We start from the raw sequence: 18,145 nt of genomic DNA, 5'->3' as shown, positions 1-18,145 counted from the left end.
AAAAGAAAGAAAACCTTGAAGACTATTCCCCCACACGCACTTTATTGGCCAATAGATTCCTTTTGAATAATGTAACTGAAAGCTATTAAAATACACACGTCTGTTGTCAAGGTGACTACAATATTTAAATAGTCTACTTTAGGTGAATGTAACAGGAAAAGTAAGCAGCAGATAGCCATATAATTGTTTCTTTCTCTAGCTTAACATATGTATTCAGTCAATGAAGGAATCTTGAGTAGAAATGCGAGGTGTGATTGAAAAATATGGTAAATGTTTACATTTTAAAAAATTTATTGCAATAAAAGATACATTGCCATTAATTCCCCTTACTTCAAACACACTTATCCCATCATTCTTGCCACTTTCTGAAGCAGTTCTAGAAGTCTTCTTTGGTGTGTGTCTTTACTTCATCCTCCATCATGACAATGCTCTGTGTCACACATCGCTTCTGGTATATGGCAATTTCTGTCAAATAAAAACATTATGGTGTGTCCTCATCCACCTTATTCACTGAATCTGGCACCGTGCAACTTCTCACTCTTCTCCAAAGTCAAAATGACCATGAAAGGTAAACGTTTTGAATTGATTCAGGACGTCGAGGCAGCCACGACAGCACAACTAAAGACATTCATGAAAAAGGACTTCCAGAACTGCTTCAGAAAGTGGCAAGAATGATGGGATAAGTGAGTTCAGAGTGAGGGGGAGTATTTTGAGGGGGATTAATGGCAATGTGTCTTTTACTGTAATATTTTTTTTAATTTAAACATTTATCATATTTTTTAATTACACCTCATATTATACATATAAAAGGACAGAAATAACTTCCAGGGTTGAAATCATCTTAAATGTTGTGTAATTGAACTACTCCATAACATCTCCCTAGTGATCTATCATTTTATACTGGGTCACACTCCCTTTTTAGGAAGCCAGTTCTGTCTTTGGAAAAACGTAACTATTAGAAAGCATCTCTATTCACTGTCCCTTGAGCCAGTTCTGCACTTTTAATATCTCTTCCCCAAAACAGCCCTTTAAAAGTTTGGGCTGTACATCTGTGTTTGAAGCAAGGGGGATTAATGGCAATGTACCCTTGACAGTCACTGTGATCCTGCTGGACCTTTACTTCCCTAGATTCAATTTCTTTAGTTTCTTTTATTAATTTTTCCTTTGTGTGGATAACATACTTTCACCATTCTGGTCACTGTCTTCAATATAGTCTAATTAAAGTGTCTGAATTATTCCTCAAGAAGGGAAGTAGTGGAGAGAATATATAGGGCACAAATAAAAATCTGTTGACCTGGACAAAATACATTTCTTTTTAGGGTAAAGTAGGAGTTACCATTAAGTAGTAATCATAAACAGGAAGGGCAATGAATTGTATGAGGTAAGATAATTAAGTTCGTGAACTCATCCTAGAAAAAGTGCTACATACCTCATTGCTGAATATCTTTATGGTCACCCCCGAAGTGCTCCCCCTGGGAAGCTATGCACTGATGCCAGTGCCTAGTCCACCCTTCAAAGCAATTTTGGAACTCTTTTTTCTGGAATGGCCATCACAGCTGTCTTCGTATTACCCTTGATGTCCTGAATGTCATCAAAATGTCTTCCTTTCAATATTTCCTTTATCTTTGGGTAAAGAAAGAAGTCATTGGGGGCCAGATCAGGTGAGTAGGACGGGTGTTCCAATACAGTTATTTGTTTACCGGCTAAAAATTCCCTCACAGACAGTGCCGTGTGAGCTGGTGCATTGTCGTGATGCAAGAGCCATGAATTGTTGGTGAAAAGTTCAGGCTGTCTAACTTTTTCACGCAGCCTTTTCAGCACTTCCAAATAATAAACTTGGTTAACTGCTTGTCCAGTTGGTACAAATTCATAATGAATTAATCCCGCTGATATCAGAAAAGGTTAGCAACATTGTTGCAACAAGTTCCCGAACTTCATTGTCAGGCCTCAAATTCAAGGAGGATACAATTATTAAAGCTCGGTTCTTATAGCACATGGCCAGAAAGGGTCAAACACCCCAGGCTGTTTTTAGCATGTGTGGCCTAAGGTTAAGTAGCCTATAGCCACAAAAAGCTTCTAGTGCTACAAAAATGAATGATTGAGGAGTGAAGGAAATTGTTTGAAAAAACTTTCCCAATAATATCTGTTTATCTAAACTAAACATGAAGAAGAAAACTGTGGCCAGTGTTAGAGCACCTTTCAATACTTAAATCTTCCATGATTTTCAAATATGTATTTATGCCAACAGCATTTTATTCTTAGCAAAATGAAAGCATTAAGAAGCTCTAAAGAATCCTTCAAGGTCATATACTCCAAAAGTCTTTCTTAAAGTTAATGTGTGCCTTCTTTTTAAGGGGGATGCAAGCAAATATGTCATCAATTCACCAAGGCAGCAATGTATGCAATCTCCTGTCCTTGAAAGGCTTATAATCATGTGGAATGGTCTATCCCAGTCATCTTTGGGGAAAAAAAAGGACTTCGTCACCAGATTTGCAAGTTTAAGAATGTGAGGGCACAACACATGTAAGCCGATAGTTTGGGGTTTTAATCATAGGATCCCTGAAAGAGTCAAATTGCTGGCATACTAGTAATCATGTAATTACCAGATGAGCTAGTATATTACTTAGAAGACTGAAGCTCAGAGAAGGAGATGGAAACTGTCAGTATTAATCATATTTTTCTGTCACTGACTCCTAAATCCCTTATCTTACAGCCCTTCAAAGTCTCTTTTTAAAACCTCCCTAGAGAGATATGTTAAAGCTTTTGATGAATACAGATCTTGTAAATCACAAATTATCAGTTTTGACAAGTAATCTTGCCAGGACACACCTTTGCCAAAGTTACTTAGGCATTTTTTCCACCACAGTTGCCTTTTGGTCAGTATTTTTGATGCAATAAAAAATGATATTATAGCCCCCCAATGGGTGGTATGGGTTTTTTGAGATATCATTCCCAGGTTAAATGAGTCTTCCTTAATGCCAAGAAGATACTACAATAAATAATTCACCTTGGATTAAGCTAGGTTAGATTCTGGGCCAGCCTTTTATCTTAAAAAAAAAAAATTAAAATCTTAATTCACAAAAACTGGCTGAAAAATTACCAGGAAATTTGATCATAGATAAACCTTACTTGAGAATATTCAAAGTTGTTGATTCCTGCAGCCAGGGAAGGTATTTTGACAGAATAATGTCAGACATTCAATATAGATGTATTTCACATACTGTACAGAGAACTGGATTATGCAGCGAAAGAGAGACAAAGAATAAAGGGGCAAGGGCCATGGGGCCATATTAGTCTATGACTGCCCTGCCCCTTATTCCTCACTCCACTTTCTGGCCTGACAAGCTCAAAAGTTAGACCCTTGCTTCAAAAGGAACCAAAGCGGAGAATTGATACATTCAGTATTGTGTCATTTCTTGTTCCCACTATTATCCATACATAATTGAATTCCATGTTTAAGTCTCTGAATATTTTACCCAGATGCCTTTGCTTAGGTTTTTAGTTGCTGGTGCCGGATTTAACATGCATCAAATACTGACCTTCAGTTTCCCTCCAAAACTCTGACCTTTCCTATTCTCTCCATTTTTTTTACATTTTCCATTTCCCTGACACAAACAATTCTACAAATGGAAACTGTTGGCACCCAGGGTATGCCACCTCAAAATATCCCATATGGCACGTTGATTATTTTGAATTAAAGGTATTTAAGAAACTTTCAATGTAAGAAGGATCTCCTTCTCTATCTGCCCCCCTTTAACCAGGAGATAAATCTCCCATGTGAAAGGTGCCCTCCTTTCCCCTGGAGGCTAAAAGGACACTCTTATCACCAGAGTTAAGGAATCCAAAAAACTCATGTAAACAAACCTTATTGCCGCTTTATTAATTTACTACCCAAGCCCAAACCTCGCTTAGATTCCATACTAATGAGCACTAACTTTTTTTTGTCCTATCAATTCCTCAAAAGTTTATTGTTTATTTGTATAAAATTATAAAAAGGTGTCTGCTTCTGTCATTTCTCTGGGCATCATTTTATGATCTTGAGCATCATTTATGATCTCTTATACCCACAAATTAAATTGTGTCAATTTTATTATTAGTCTAGCCATGAGAACTCAAGAAGGATAGAGGGGAATTTTCTTTTCCCTGACACTACTCAGCAGCATTGTGCTCAGTCCTAGGTGCCCTTGTACCCATCAGGCGGTCCCAAATTTCTTTTTCACTCTGTGTTTGTGGTCCATACCCTTTAACTCAAGATGACCTCAAAGTGTGTACATTTACTATTGGAGCAGAGCAGTTTAATGGTTGAGGTTGTTATGGACTCTGGAGCAAGGCTGTCTGTTCAAAACCCAACTCTGAGCTTACTATGTGTGCTATGTCCGGCAAATTTTTTAGTCTCTGAGAGCCTCAAATTTCTCACATATGAAACTGTAATAATAATAATACCTTCCATAGAGACCAGGTCCAAGGATTAAATAAACTAATATATGTCAATATGTATCACATGTCTGACATATATTTATCACCCAATAAATGTTAGCTATTATATTTCTCTGCTCCAACCACATGATATTCTTGGTAATTGAGGATACAGCAATAATGTGTTTCATTAAAACCTCCCTCAAATCTAATTTATCTTTTATTAATGTGGTCAGCTTTACCTCCAGCAATTTTGTTCCATTGATTGTATATTTTACCTTATAGTAGATTTACTTTAGTTTGAATGTACTGCCCTAAAGTAGATCTTCTTTCATTCATTCATACATTTCGTGATAATTATTAAGAACCTACTATGTGTCTGGCATTCATAAAGTTAAATGAACAGGAAATAAGAACCTATTTAATTTAAAATGCCATTATCTGCTTTTAAAATTATATTGATATTAAACATTCCTAATATAGAATTGTGCTTCTAGGGAATGTTTAGCTTTGCAACTGTCACATTAAGGGGATGTTCGTTATCAATCCTGTTCTGAATGGTTGTGTTTTGATATATTGATTATAATAATAAGGCAATTCATTCACCATGAAGTAGTTTTGGAACTGGCAGAGCATCTATCTGAGAGACTAGCACTAGTTAATAATGATGAACATCTCGATATTTTTCTATTCCCCCTCAAACCCATTTTAATTCTTGTGCATACTCTCTCTCCCTCCAAAGAACGTAGTCGATAGGAATTAGACTTGTTCAATAAACTCCCTAGTCCTCAGAATATCTTTAGTAATGTAATTAACATGCACATCATTTAGGATGCATTGTTTTCAAGCCGGATGAATTTAGACCCAGTGGACTCCTTATCCCTTCTTATAATGAATCATTCTTGTAATATGTGCCCCTATTGTTGTTCGTATTTACCTAGTGCATTTATTTACTGAGAGCTACAGTAGGACCATAGAACTGTTTAAACCTCTCTCTGGGCTCATTTGACATCTTTAACCACTGATTTCAGAATATGGAAAAACCAAACTTTGCCCAGATATCAAAACCTCCTGCCTCTGTATATGGTGGCATCTCCCTAGAAAGACAGTGACCCATTAAAAACTGAGTAGAGATGCAGGAAAGAGTCCATTTTATTGAGTCATTGCCATGGGGGAAGAAAAATATTTTCCCTCTATCTTTCTAGGTTCTTGGAAGGGACCGGCCTGTAATAAGAAACCAGATTAACAGGAGAAAAAGAAACAGAAGTTCAATAACATGCATACCTCCCATATACATGGGCGAGACTCAGGAAAACTGAGTAACTCCTTGAAATGGCCGAAGCCACCACCTTAAATACCATGTCAAACTAAAGATGAAATGAGATGTTGGAGGGAGGGACAGTTATGGAAAGTTATCAGTAAAAGCACAGTAAACGATGATAAGGTTGTTATACAGATTTAAGTCCTTGCTTTCTCCATTGATCAGTTTCTAGAAATTTGAAGTCACCCACTTTCTGGTACGGAGAGGGAGACACTGGTAAACGGAAATTTCCCTTGTACATGTAAATGTGTCTTACAAAAGGGTAACTTCTGGGTTTTCAGAGCTTCTTCTATGTCTGCTGTTTCTTAAAAATAACTAGCTTAAAATAATACTTATGCCAAAGATACATATCAGGGTAGTATATTCTGTTCCACTTCATTGCTTATGCAATGCCAACAGATTAAAGAACTTAAGTTATGTTGCTGTAGCATCTGCAAATCAGAGCCATTGGGGTTAACAAATTCTCTCCTTGGATAAGATCTCACATTTTGCATTCAAAATTTTCTTCTGTATTATTTTTCTGGCTTCTCTCTTCTTCAATTATGTAAGACATCTGAACAGCTGACCCCAATTTTTTTCTTGGTAGCTAATGGCAAAATAAACAAAACACACAAAAATAACACCACACTTGGAGGCTATTACGAACGGCAGGAGCACAAATTGTCTGATATTGGTGATTTTGTACCTTTGAGTTTCTTGATACGGACATTTGAACAAGGTTATTTGATTGCCACCAAAATTACAGGCATGAAAACTAATCTATTTACTTAGACAGGGAATATGTGATTTAAAAAAGGTTAACTCCATGTTATTTTTGCCTCAACACTGGAATATTTTTTCAAAGGTCTGTTGATTGCAGATTTTCCTGATCAGCTACAGCATGGAGATTTATTATGTAGCATATTTTTCCCTGGTAGTCATTTTGGTCATTTAGTTTTCTTCAGTATGAACTAGAATATCCAAGCAGCATCTTTGTTAAGAAAGAAAAGGACCACTGTTTACTGATGATTAGCTTATTTCTCAATTAATAACTATCAAAGGGATGATCCTGGACAAAACCAATATTGGAAGCCAAGAATGATAAAACCTTCAGTTAATTGCCCGTGGGCATAGTTGCTGGACATCCTTTATTTGTTTTATTTTATTTTTCACTTCTTTTCCTAGCTAAATATTAAATTATTGATAAAGATCTTTATCTTGTACTTCTCCGTTATATGATTCAATATACATAACTCACTTCGTAAATGTGATGAATGGGATGATTAAATGTATTCTGAGTAATATGAACCTTGCAGCAGAATTTCTCAATCTTGTCACTATTGACATTTTGGGCCGGGTAATTTTTCATCATGGGGGGCTGTCCTATGCCTTGTAGAGTGTTAAGCAGCATCCCCGACCTCTATCCATTAGATGCCAATAGTACCTTTCCCAGTTGTGACAACGAAAAATGTCTCCAAATATTGACAAATATCCCCAGGGGACAAAACTGCCACCAGTTGACCTACGGTATGGGTATCATCAGAAGGACAGGTTTTTCAGTCTTGAAAACACTCCAAGATTATACCCGATGTGATTGGAAGGTCAAGAGATTCTCATACCACAGAAATTGACCTCAGGGTTTTTTGAAAATTAATTTGGGGAACATATTCAATAATGTTGTAAAGATTTTGTTGGGTATCCGATGGACATGCGTCCTATTTGGGAGACCACCTCAGGGATGGTGTGGATGCCTGATCATGGCATTGTACACCAGAGGCTAAACATTAATGAATGCCAGCTATAATTTTATATATATAATGTGATGGCTCGGTGTGAGGTCGGAGGGATAGTGGATGGGGGGAGGGGGGTTCACAGTGTGAGGGATATAAATGATGAACGTCTAAGTATTACCTTGTCTTGTACACCTGAAACTAATAAATTTAAAAAAAATTTTTAAAAAAAAGAAATTGACAAAATATAGGTTCCTTGTATCCTCCCTCTTGGAGAATCAACTAGAAGTCCCTGAAGAAGTGCTTCACAATCTATTTTTGCTGTTGTTGTTGCAGTCTTTACAGTACACACAAATCACCTAAGTAGTTTGTTAAACAGTGGTTGGAATTCAATAGCCTAGGGAGGGGCTCAATATTTGAATTTCAAACAAGTTCCTTATTGACCACTGATGGTGTTGCTCTGTGGCCCAAAATTGGCAAACCAAGGTCTTTGCCTAGGCAATGGATCCTCTTCTAAACTTGGTAGCTCTCATATGGAAAGAGCAACTAGCTCTCTTGAGTTCACCATTTCCATGAGAGAAGAATGAAAGAGGAGTATCGCCAGTCAGTGGGACTAATTCCCACTAATTGCCTCATTCTTTTTACATTGTCAACACCTTCGAACCTATTTGAACATTGCCCTCACATTCTACTCTTAATGAGGTTACTTGCCTCCTGTATTCAGTGAAATTGTGCTTTATAGAAGACATTTGCTACTCAGAGAGATGTCTTAGAGGGCACTCCTCAAATATTAAATGATTAACCTCTTAAATGAAGAGAGCTGTCATTGTTAGACATAGTTCCTACATATCCCCTTAGGAATGTCTCAACAGCATATACACGAACTCTTGTATTCAGCTAAATCTCAATTATATGTAGTAAGCAAGGGCAGGCATAGTGTGAGAAATGAACATCCACATATTATTCGTAAATGAAATGATGGCAAAACAGGCAAAGGAAAAATAACACAGTAACCCCACCTGGATAAACAGTTCCTATATGTTCAAAAGTTCCATTCGGTTTTTTGTTTTGTTTTGTTTTGTTTTGTTTTTATTGGGGTGACAATTGTTAATGAAATTACATAATTTCAGGTGTACAATTCTGTATTACATCATCTATAAATCCCATCGTGTGTTCACCACCCAGAGTCAGTTCTCCTTCCATCACCATATATTTAATCCCCCTTACCCTCATCTCCCACTCCCCAACTCCCTTACCCTCTGGTAACCACTAAACTATTGTCTGTGTCTATGAATTTTTGTTTCTCATTTGTTTGCCTTGTTCTTTTGTTGTTTTTGGTTTATACACCACATATCAGTGAAATCATAGGGTTCTCTGCTTTTTCTGTCTGACTTATTCACTTAGCATTATACTCTCAAGATCCATCCATGTTGTCACAAATGTTCCTATATCATCTTTCCTTAACGCCGAATAGTATTCCATTGTGTATATATACCACAACTTCTTTATCCATTCAATCAAAAGTTCAATTCGTTTTAACAGGCATCTGTCTAGCATTTAACAGAAGTTATAAAACACAAGTAAATCTAAGATGAGAGCAGAGGAAAACCACTGGAACTCCGATCTTTGTGTTGTCTGAGAATGACAAAATAATAATTAAGAAAATAATAATTAAAAAAATAATAATTTAGTTGAAGATATTTGCAAGAATCCCACCGATATCATCTAGCACACACATAGCACATTTCCACATATGTGATCAGAGATCACAAACAGGATAGCATATTTGGGGCCACCACCCACCTACACACCACTCTCTCTTCCTTCTCAGAATCACCTTTATTTTCTCATTATTTCTAGGTCAAAACAATCTGTTGACTGACGAGGTTTCATAACCTGCTCAACATCTCACTTCACTGCTGGCTGCTTAAAGATGATTCATATAATGCTGTTGTGTGAAAAAGCAACAAATCATTCCCATTCACCAAATATGCATTAAGTGACAGCTATGGGCAAAGCACTGGGTTGGGTGTCCTTAGCAGTGGAGTCACTGCTGCCAGAGGGATGTGTACCACCCTCCTAGCTCATTAAAGCAACAATTTGGGGGAGAGGGAGATGGCTGTGCATTTTTGCGGTCGTGAATTCCTGCAGTCAGTTGAGAAATGGCACAACTGGGTCATAAAATGCAAGGTATAACTTTTAATAAGCAGTTCCTGTGTATCGAACTTTGACAGCCAGGTCAGTAAAGTGAGAAATTAGACATGACACATAAAAAAATGCTAACTACTCTCCTGGGTCATATAGTAGGAAAAAGTGTGTTGATTTCCAATAAATGACCACAGTAACTTGTATTAGATTTTATTGTTGAGAATTACATTTGCCATCTGTAAGAAATATGTTAGCTATTTGTCTCTGTTTTTAGGGCACAGATACTATTTTTAGCATGTGTTCTATGAAGGATGATATATCTGGAGGTTGATTTCTCTAAATTAAAAATAGACATTTAAATGCTATTAAAATACATTTTATTTTTATTTCACACAAAAATCCAGTGGTATATTTAAGACAGCACAAAAAGGTCATTTTTAAAACCACCCAAAAATCATTAGCATAAATTGAAATTTGGTATGAATGAGGACTGAAAAGAAATTGTAAACTGGAATGAAAAACAGGACAGCTATTTGACAGTGTTTTGTTTTTGAATTTTCACTTGTGCTTGACCTAAAGCAAGTCTCATCGTGTCATTGTTCTTCATTTTTATCATTTGTAAACTAATTGCCTTTAAGCCCCAGTGCAGGAAGAACATATTAAACCCTGAATGACTAATAATATGTATTAGCCCGTGTGTCAGATTTTACAGATTCTCAAGAGTTTTGAGTCATTGTACCTCATTTTGCAAATCTTGAAAGTGAAATGAAGTGGTTGCTCTTCCCAGGGATTTTCTTATGGTTTTAAGTTTTTGTAAAGTTGACTCAGATCTTTAGATGACAAGCTCCTATAAGTGCAAAACAGATATTGCAATTCCTTAAGATATGTGACTGCAGTTAAGAGTAGTGACTGGTAATGGCTGTCAAATTCATGGAAACTGAAATGGAAGAGGCCATTATCAAAGCTTAAAAGAACGACACACATAAATCGCCTGACTTAAATCAGCTTGGAATTCTAATTCTTCTATGTAATATAAAATGAATACGGCTTGAAAACTCATTTATACTACCCCACAATTTCAAGGTAATGACTCACAACTGCTTGGATGCACTTCTAATTCTCCCCAGACAAACAAATTTGTCTATATTATTTAAGTATCTCAGTATCTAAAATAGTGTAAAAGAATACATTAAATTAACCAAGTGTTAATAAATTCTTGACTAGTATTTCTTTACAAAATGAGAAAGGGAGGCAAAGTTACTACTATTTTCCTCAGCATTTTCATGTTTTCAGAAAGCATGATCAAAAAGATTCAAGAGAGATAAGAAATTGATTTTTTTCTGTTACTTCCATTGAGGGAAATGAACCAGCGCATGGTTTGATTATTGTTTTTGCCTTAATAGTCTCTAGCTCTGTGGAATCAGAAAGATTTTGAATGAAACTTGTCTCATGAGAGAAACAGCTTTTGCCGAACACATTTTATTCCAATTCTTTTGATAATTAGGAAGTATGTTTAAAACCGTAAAGGAAGAAAATTATAATAATAACATGAAATTCTGAAATTTATCAAAGCATCCCATTTTGTTTATTGCAATACAATTAGTTTTTACATGTATAAAATACTTTGTAAATCTGTTTTCAACAATTGAATATACTGTAAATCATCATGTGATTTTTTTTAGAAGGGTTCGATGTTTTTGTATAAAACATGGCTTCTTCTGTTGGTTATCTCAGCAGTCCAGATGTTCTGGGTCCTTAGGCCAATCGAAAGCATTCCCAGTGGAAGACCAAATTGTTCTAACTGTGACAATATATTCTCTGATGGAGGATTGCTTTTAGGATAAACACTGCAGCCCTTAACAAAAGGAGTAAAATGGCAATGCCACCTTCATTCTGACAATTTTCTCTCAAGAGATGTTTTGTAACATTCCATCTGTGCCTGTCTATTTGTATGACATGTTCAGAAGGAAATTCCTAGTAGAGAGAAAGCAAATACTTCCTCTTCTAAGAGATTTTCTTTTAGGCATTGCTGAAGTTTGACACCTTTATATACAATAGTCCTGTCTTCTAAGCTGGTCACCTGAGGCCTATTTTGCTCTTTACTATAGCAGTATCTTCCTTCTTTGTCTAGTTTCTCCCCATCATACTCAATCTTATAAGATCTAAGATGAAGGAGGAAACATATGAATACTTTCTATGTTTGAATGTGTGCAAATACATAATGTCTGTGTAGTCTTTAGATAGACCTATTTCAAACAGTGCTTTTATAATCCAAAGGGGAAATGTTTCCAGTGATGAAGCTGTGTGTTAGTAATACTACATTATACGTTTAAAAAATATGTCGATTTTCCTCGAGGGAGCATCATTGTCCTATTTTTCTGACCTAATTTTGGGAAACCTGGTTTCATTGATACCATGAATCCTTCAAACAAATATTTATTGACAAGGTTCATGTCAGTTGCTTTGAAAAGAAAAAGAAAAAGATAAACAACATAGTCTAGCTGACAAATCACTACATGAATTTGCCTCTCATCACCCATTATAACATACATTCATTTTCCTTGTACTCCACGCCCAACTACTTGCCAAACACCTTTGCAGGCACTATTCTATATTGTGCCACACAATGTCCGATCCCTATATCTAAAGTCCCCCAAAAGAATCACAAACACACACGTGCACAAACACCCCAAGTGAGTTGCTCAACTACGGTTATGATACTTACAGTAGAGTATTTCTTACACCTATACAAAAGGCCTAGCAGAGTAACACTTAAGTGCATAATACATATTAGGTTTCGTTATTTTGTTTTAAAATAATTGCCTGTGTGCCTGACTCTGCAACTAGACATGATCTCCTTTAAGGCAAGAAGCATATTTCATCCATCATTGTATCACTAGAACTCAAAGCACTATGCCTGGCACATTTAAGACACTTACTAAAGAGAAAGTGAATGAGTGAAAAGAAAAAATATATAGCAATATCAAAGATGTAAAGCGATGCATAATTCATTTCTAAATGCCGAGTGAATACAAACTAGTCCTGTAAGTCTATGCAAGATTATGTTGTCATTGGATTTATGAATGAAAGAATATTGCTCAACCTATACTATGAAGTTGACCATTTTTCTATAGAATGAAGTTTTATTACCAAGTTAACCGGCTGCATATTAATAATTATACATCATCAGTTGCCTGAACCTTCTGGTTGGCTGAAAAAGTGGCTCACACAGATATTCTTGGAATTTTAGAGTGAGAATGCACAAAGTCTAACTTTTTATTAGGAAATTGAGTTTGTTCTTATTCATCCAGTTGTTCATGTATTCAACAAATAGTCATTGAGCACCTGCTATGTCTAAGATAGTTTTCAAGGTGCACAGATAGGTCAATAAAAAATATGAACAAAATAGACCAAAAAATTGCCCTGATTAAGTTTAAATTCCAGTGGGAGGAGACAGACAATAAACAATAATAAACTTGTTAATAAGAAAATTAAATATTATGCTACCTAGTGATAGATGTTATAGGAAAAAATAGAGAAAGAAAAGCAACACAAGGTGCACCGGCTTGTGACTTGGAATGAGTGGTCAGTGGACTGAATTGAGATGGTGTTCTATGAGCAAAGGGAAGCGAAGAGGGAGTCATGCAGAAATCTGGGGAGGCATATTCCAGTCACAGGGAACAGCCAGAGTAGAGGTCCTAAAGAAAAGCAATTGTTTATAATGCAAAACCATAAACAAAACTAAATAATGTAATGCAACATGGTAAGCCACCAAAAAAGCTACAGAAAATACATGTTCTAAGGAATCACTTTTAGTTGGAAAAGCTTCATTGAAAGTGCAGATCTTCACTTCATAAGTTATATACATGTCTAATCACTGTGTTGTATACCTGAAACTAATGTTATATGTATGACAACTGTAATTGAAAAATAAAAAACTGTTAAGAAGAAAAAAAAAGAAAGTGCAGATCTTAGCCTTGCCTTGCAGGATTGGTAGCATTTTGATAAGTGGAAAGGAAAAGTTCTAGGTCGGTATAGAATTGGGAAAATATATCAAATTAATTCACAGTTGGAGGGATTCTTCTGGCTGGAGGTGTGGTATCTATACACAATGGAATACTACTCAGCCGTAAGAAAAGATGAAATACTGCCATTTGTGACAACATGGATGGACCTTGAGATTATTATCCTAAGTGAAATAAGTCAGACAGAAAAAGTAGAGAACTATATGTCTTCACTCATATGTCGGACATAAAACTGAAAACAACAGAAGAAGACAAACAACCAAAAACTCATAGACACAGACAACAGTTTAGTGGTTACCAGAGGACAAGAAGGAATGGAAGGAGATAGAAGAGGGTAAAAGGGGTCAAATATATGGTGATGGAAGGAGAACTGACTCTGGGTAGTGAACACATAATGCAATATACAGATAATGTATTACAGAATTGTTCGCTTGAAACCTATGTAGTTTTGATGACCATTGTCATCCCAATAAATTTTAATAAAAATAAATAAATAAAGGAGTGAAGGACTTTGAATGTCAACACAACAGGTTCAGATTTTCTTCCATGAGCACGTAAATCAGCTAACAATTACTGAAGAAATTCCAAAGTTAGGACATATATTTGGCAGATTAAACTGAAGGCTTTGTACAGATTCCATTAGAATGGCTGTAAATAATAAAATTTCTAGCCAAAAGTAATCAACCGAAAATACACTCAAATGACAACAACACTTGCAACAATGTGATCTTACCATTGGACCTGACTTTTCTGTTTTAGCTTTTTGTTTTTTTTAAAAAAAAGACATGCAGACATTTAAGAAAACCTACAAAAATAGTACAATAAATTTTCACATATCCTCTCCAACTAGATTCACTAATTATTAACATTTTGCCACATTTGCCTTATCTCTCTTTGTCTAGATAGGTAAATGAAAAAATAAAGCTACCTTCTGTATTTTAACACACGACACATGTTGCTGAACCACATGAGAGTAAAGTGCAGACATCATGACTAAATTCTTACAGTGTAAATCTCCTAACAGCAAGGATATTATCTTATAAAGCCAGAGTATATTTGTCAAATTCAGGAAAATTTAAAATGCTAGAATGCTGTTATCTAATACATAGTCTAGCTTTATATTTCAAATATTGTCCCAATAATATATGTTAAACTGGATGTTTCACATCCAGTATTACACACTGCGTTTACTTGTCAAGTCTTTTGTCTCTTTTAATCCAGGATGGTTCCTGAGCCTTTCTTTGTCTTTCATGGTATCGACATTTTTGAAGAGTAAAAACCACATTTTATTTTTTGTAGTATGTCCCTCAGTTTGCGTTTCCCTGCTATTTCCTTCTTTTTTGGGTATTTACTGCTTCTGGCTAGAATACAACATAAATGATATTGTGCCATCACATTGGAAGGTACATGATGTCGATTTGTCTCGTTACTGGTGATGTTAATTTTGGTCACTTCCTTAAGATGGTGTTCACTTTCCCCTTAATTATTAATAAATACTCAGTGGGGAGGTACTTTAAGGTGATGTGAATATCCTACCACATCAGTCTTTCATTTAACAATTACAGCCTTTGTTGATAATTCTTGCCTGGATTAATTATTAGGATGGCAAAAAAATGGTGACTCCTAACTCTATCACCCCTTATATAGTGACAAATTGGCATTCTGCTCTAAGGGAGAGCTTCCCTTAATATTAATGTATTTATGATTAATATAAACTCATGAATTCATATTTTATTCAATTATTGTAATTTTAACTTGTCTTTTAATACATACCACTTATGAATAGTCTCTACTTCATAGGAAACAAAACAAAATGTAACACACTTCCTGTCTGGTTGGGAAGAGGAAAAGCATATTCCAAGGATGGACTCCAGCAAACTATAGAGAAGGATGCATTTTTTTCCTCTAGTCTTTCATTTTAGTTTTCATTTTTAATAGTTTATTAACATGTAACAATTCCGTTTCCAGGGTTTGTAGGAGCTTATTCTAAGTAGGCCCTAATGGTGAGTCCTAGCCAATGACCATATTTGCATTCTTGATTGGCAGTAAGTTAAAGTTAATTTGGTACTTTGCTGAAATCTTCTCTCCAAAATGGCAAAGTATACTACTTTGACGGTAATGGTTTGCTCAAATGTTTGGTTTAGTTCACAGACCAAACTGCTGCATTCAGAGACCATTGCATTATTATTATTATTATTATTATTATTATTATTATTATTATTATTATTTGCTAGACCCTGCCTTGTTCCAAAAAGCACTTTGCAAGAGCAGAACTGCTCTCTTTACATATGAGTTTGTACCTCCCCAAAACATTTTTCTTGCTATTATGTGAATAGCAATTCCGCTTCTTAATGTGTTACCAAAAAAATTTAACTGCTTCTAAATTGCATTGATGTATTGTGGGATTGAGTTGAATATCTTTGTAGGCTGAGCATAATTATCCTCCTGCCAGGAACAAATAAGTTATACTGCTCCAGAGAAATAAATATGCATATGAATTTATGTGGATGGATAAATCCTTATAAAGTTTAGCTCTTTATAACACAATGAGAGAAGAAGAAATGTACTTGGTGAAGCTAATGAATAAACTGGGATCATTATATTGTCTATCATGCATTTCCCCCACAAACTTGCATCTTACTGCATATAAATCAGAGCAGAGCATTTCAAAGGACTTTATAAAATGAATGAGGCAATTTTAGGACGAACTATATAAGAATAAGCCACCTAAAATTTTCAGTTATACTTTAAACAAGATTATAAGAGAGAAAGAGAAAGAGAGATACAAAATGAAAACTCCAAGTGAGGAGTTCAAAAATACATAGACACTTTGATTTAACTTTGTTAACATCTTTACCACTTCAGAGATACCTAGCAGAAAAAGTTTGCACACCATAACACCAGATACAGGCCAATAAAATAAATAGGATCCCAAACTATACTAGGTAATTGCAGCAAGATCAGTGTACACCAAATGCATTTATTATTTGCAATGTAATCCAATATACTAAGAGATGGCATGTGCTTTATTTTAATTAGCTGGTTCTTTTTAAGGGCTGCTTGGTCCAACTGTCTTGATAAAAAAAAATTGTAGTCATTGCTCAAAATGCTTGTAGCAAATCTAGTTTCAAATTGAAGCAATTTATTCCCAAAGCAGTCTACTACTGCAGCAATAATCAATGTGTTTTCCCTTAGCCCTTACCGGAGCTTTCCAAGGACTATTGTTAATTGCCTGTAACTAAATGACTGCTGGTGCCCTTAAATGTAACTCTTTGGCACTTGTTCATTTGTTGTGTTTAACCAAATGCCAGCTTCCCTTAGGTTTTGCCTAGTGATTTTGCTTTACAATTCACAATATTCAGTCTCAGTCCCTTAAAGGGGGCAAAGTCTATCATTGTAACAAAATAATGCAAAGGCTAAACAGATTTTAAAAGGTCTGCACTTTCTCTTTCCATCCTATGATGTTGAATTGTGCTGAAATAGAATCTTTTTTATTTTTTAAATGCTGCTACTCCTGGCAACTGGAACTTGAGCTGCAAAGCAGATTCCATTTCAAAGGGAAAATGACATTTCCTGGGGCAATACTGTTCACATTGTAATGTAAAGATAAAATACAGCAGTGGGCCCAAATCATTTCTTTTAACTGTAACAGAATTTGACCCCTAGTAATTTTGTTCTGACCCCGTGTATAAGCAATAATGGGTAGCACTCATATTAATGAATGTGTCCAGCTTGGAGCAAAAGAAATGTGGAAACTAAATCTAATACACCATTTTCTTTGGGAGAGATTACACATGCTATATAAACCAATGTGAATAACTTAAATCAAATGGAAAATTTTTAATCTGCACGTATTTATAAAATGAAGGCATATAAATTACTCTTACCTAAAATAATCTTGTAACTGAGCAGCAGGCAGTGCTGTGTGTACTGAAAGGAAAGACACATTTCTTTTCTGACCTCCAAGGACATTTTAAGAACACCCTGTGATACTACAGAAGTATCTGGGGGAAATCTGAGACACTCTCAAGATCTCAGGATCAATAGCTCCGTGTAAATGCTATTTCTTTGGATCAGTTTTTGGTATTCCTATTATTAGTAAATGACTATCATATGACTCAGAAGACTCATTGCTTATTGCCCTTACTCTAGGTATATATAACTGTTCATATGTTTGTACCTTAAAGAAGGTATTCCTTTGACACAAGACAACTTTGTCATCAGTAAGTTACATAACCCTGCTCTCTTTTTCTCGTTACATTTCAGACAATACTATTGATTAGCCTGGTAAATAGTGTATTTGAGATAGTGTATAAAAATTTTTGAGTGGCTCATGACATCTAGAAATGGGAATAATTCTCTTTTGGGCAATTACTTCTCTAAAAATACAAAGGACTGTTTTTATATAATTTTTGTCTAAGTTCTCTTCAGATCCAATTTCTTAAAGTTTTTAAAAAGTGTGTAGAGACCAGTATTATACATACTATCTGAAGAAAATGAGAAGTCTGCTGATTAGATTGATAAGA

General features: G+C 35.4%; 1 protein-coding gene across 2 annotated transcripts in view; it reads left to right on the top strand.

Annotated features, from left to right (window-relative positions):
- The window catches only part of IL1RAPL1 (interleukin 1 receptor accessory protein like 1), a 1,302,015-nt gene that overhangs the window by 1,265,072 nt on the left and 18,798 nt on the right, over nt 1–18,145 (top strand). The window lies entirely within an intron of this gene.

The sequence above is a fragment of the Rhinolophus hipposideros genome, assembly GCF_964194185.1.
Source record: "Rhinolophus hipposideros genome assembly, chromosome: X".
NCBI lineage: Eukaryota > Metazoa > Chordata > Mammalia > Chiroptera > Rhinolophidae > Rhinolophus > Rhinolophus hipposideros.
This window is presented reverse-complemented; position numbering and strand designations above follow the sequence as displayed.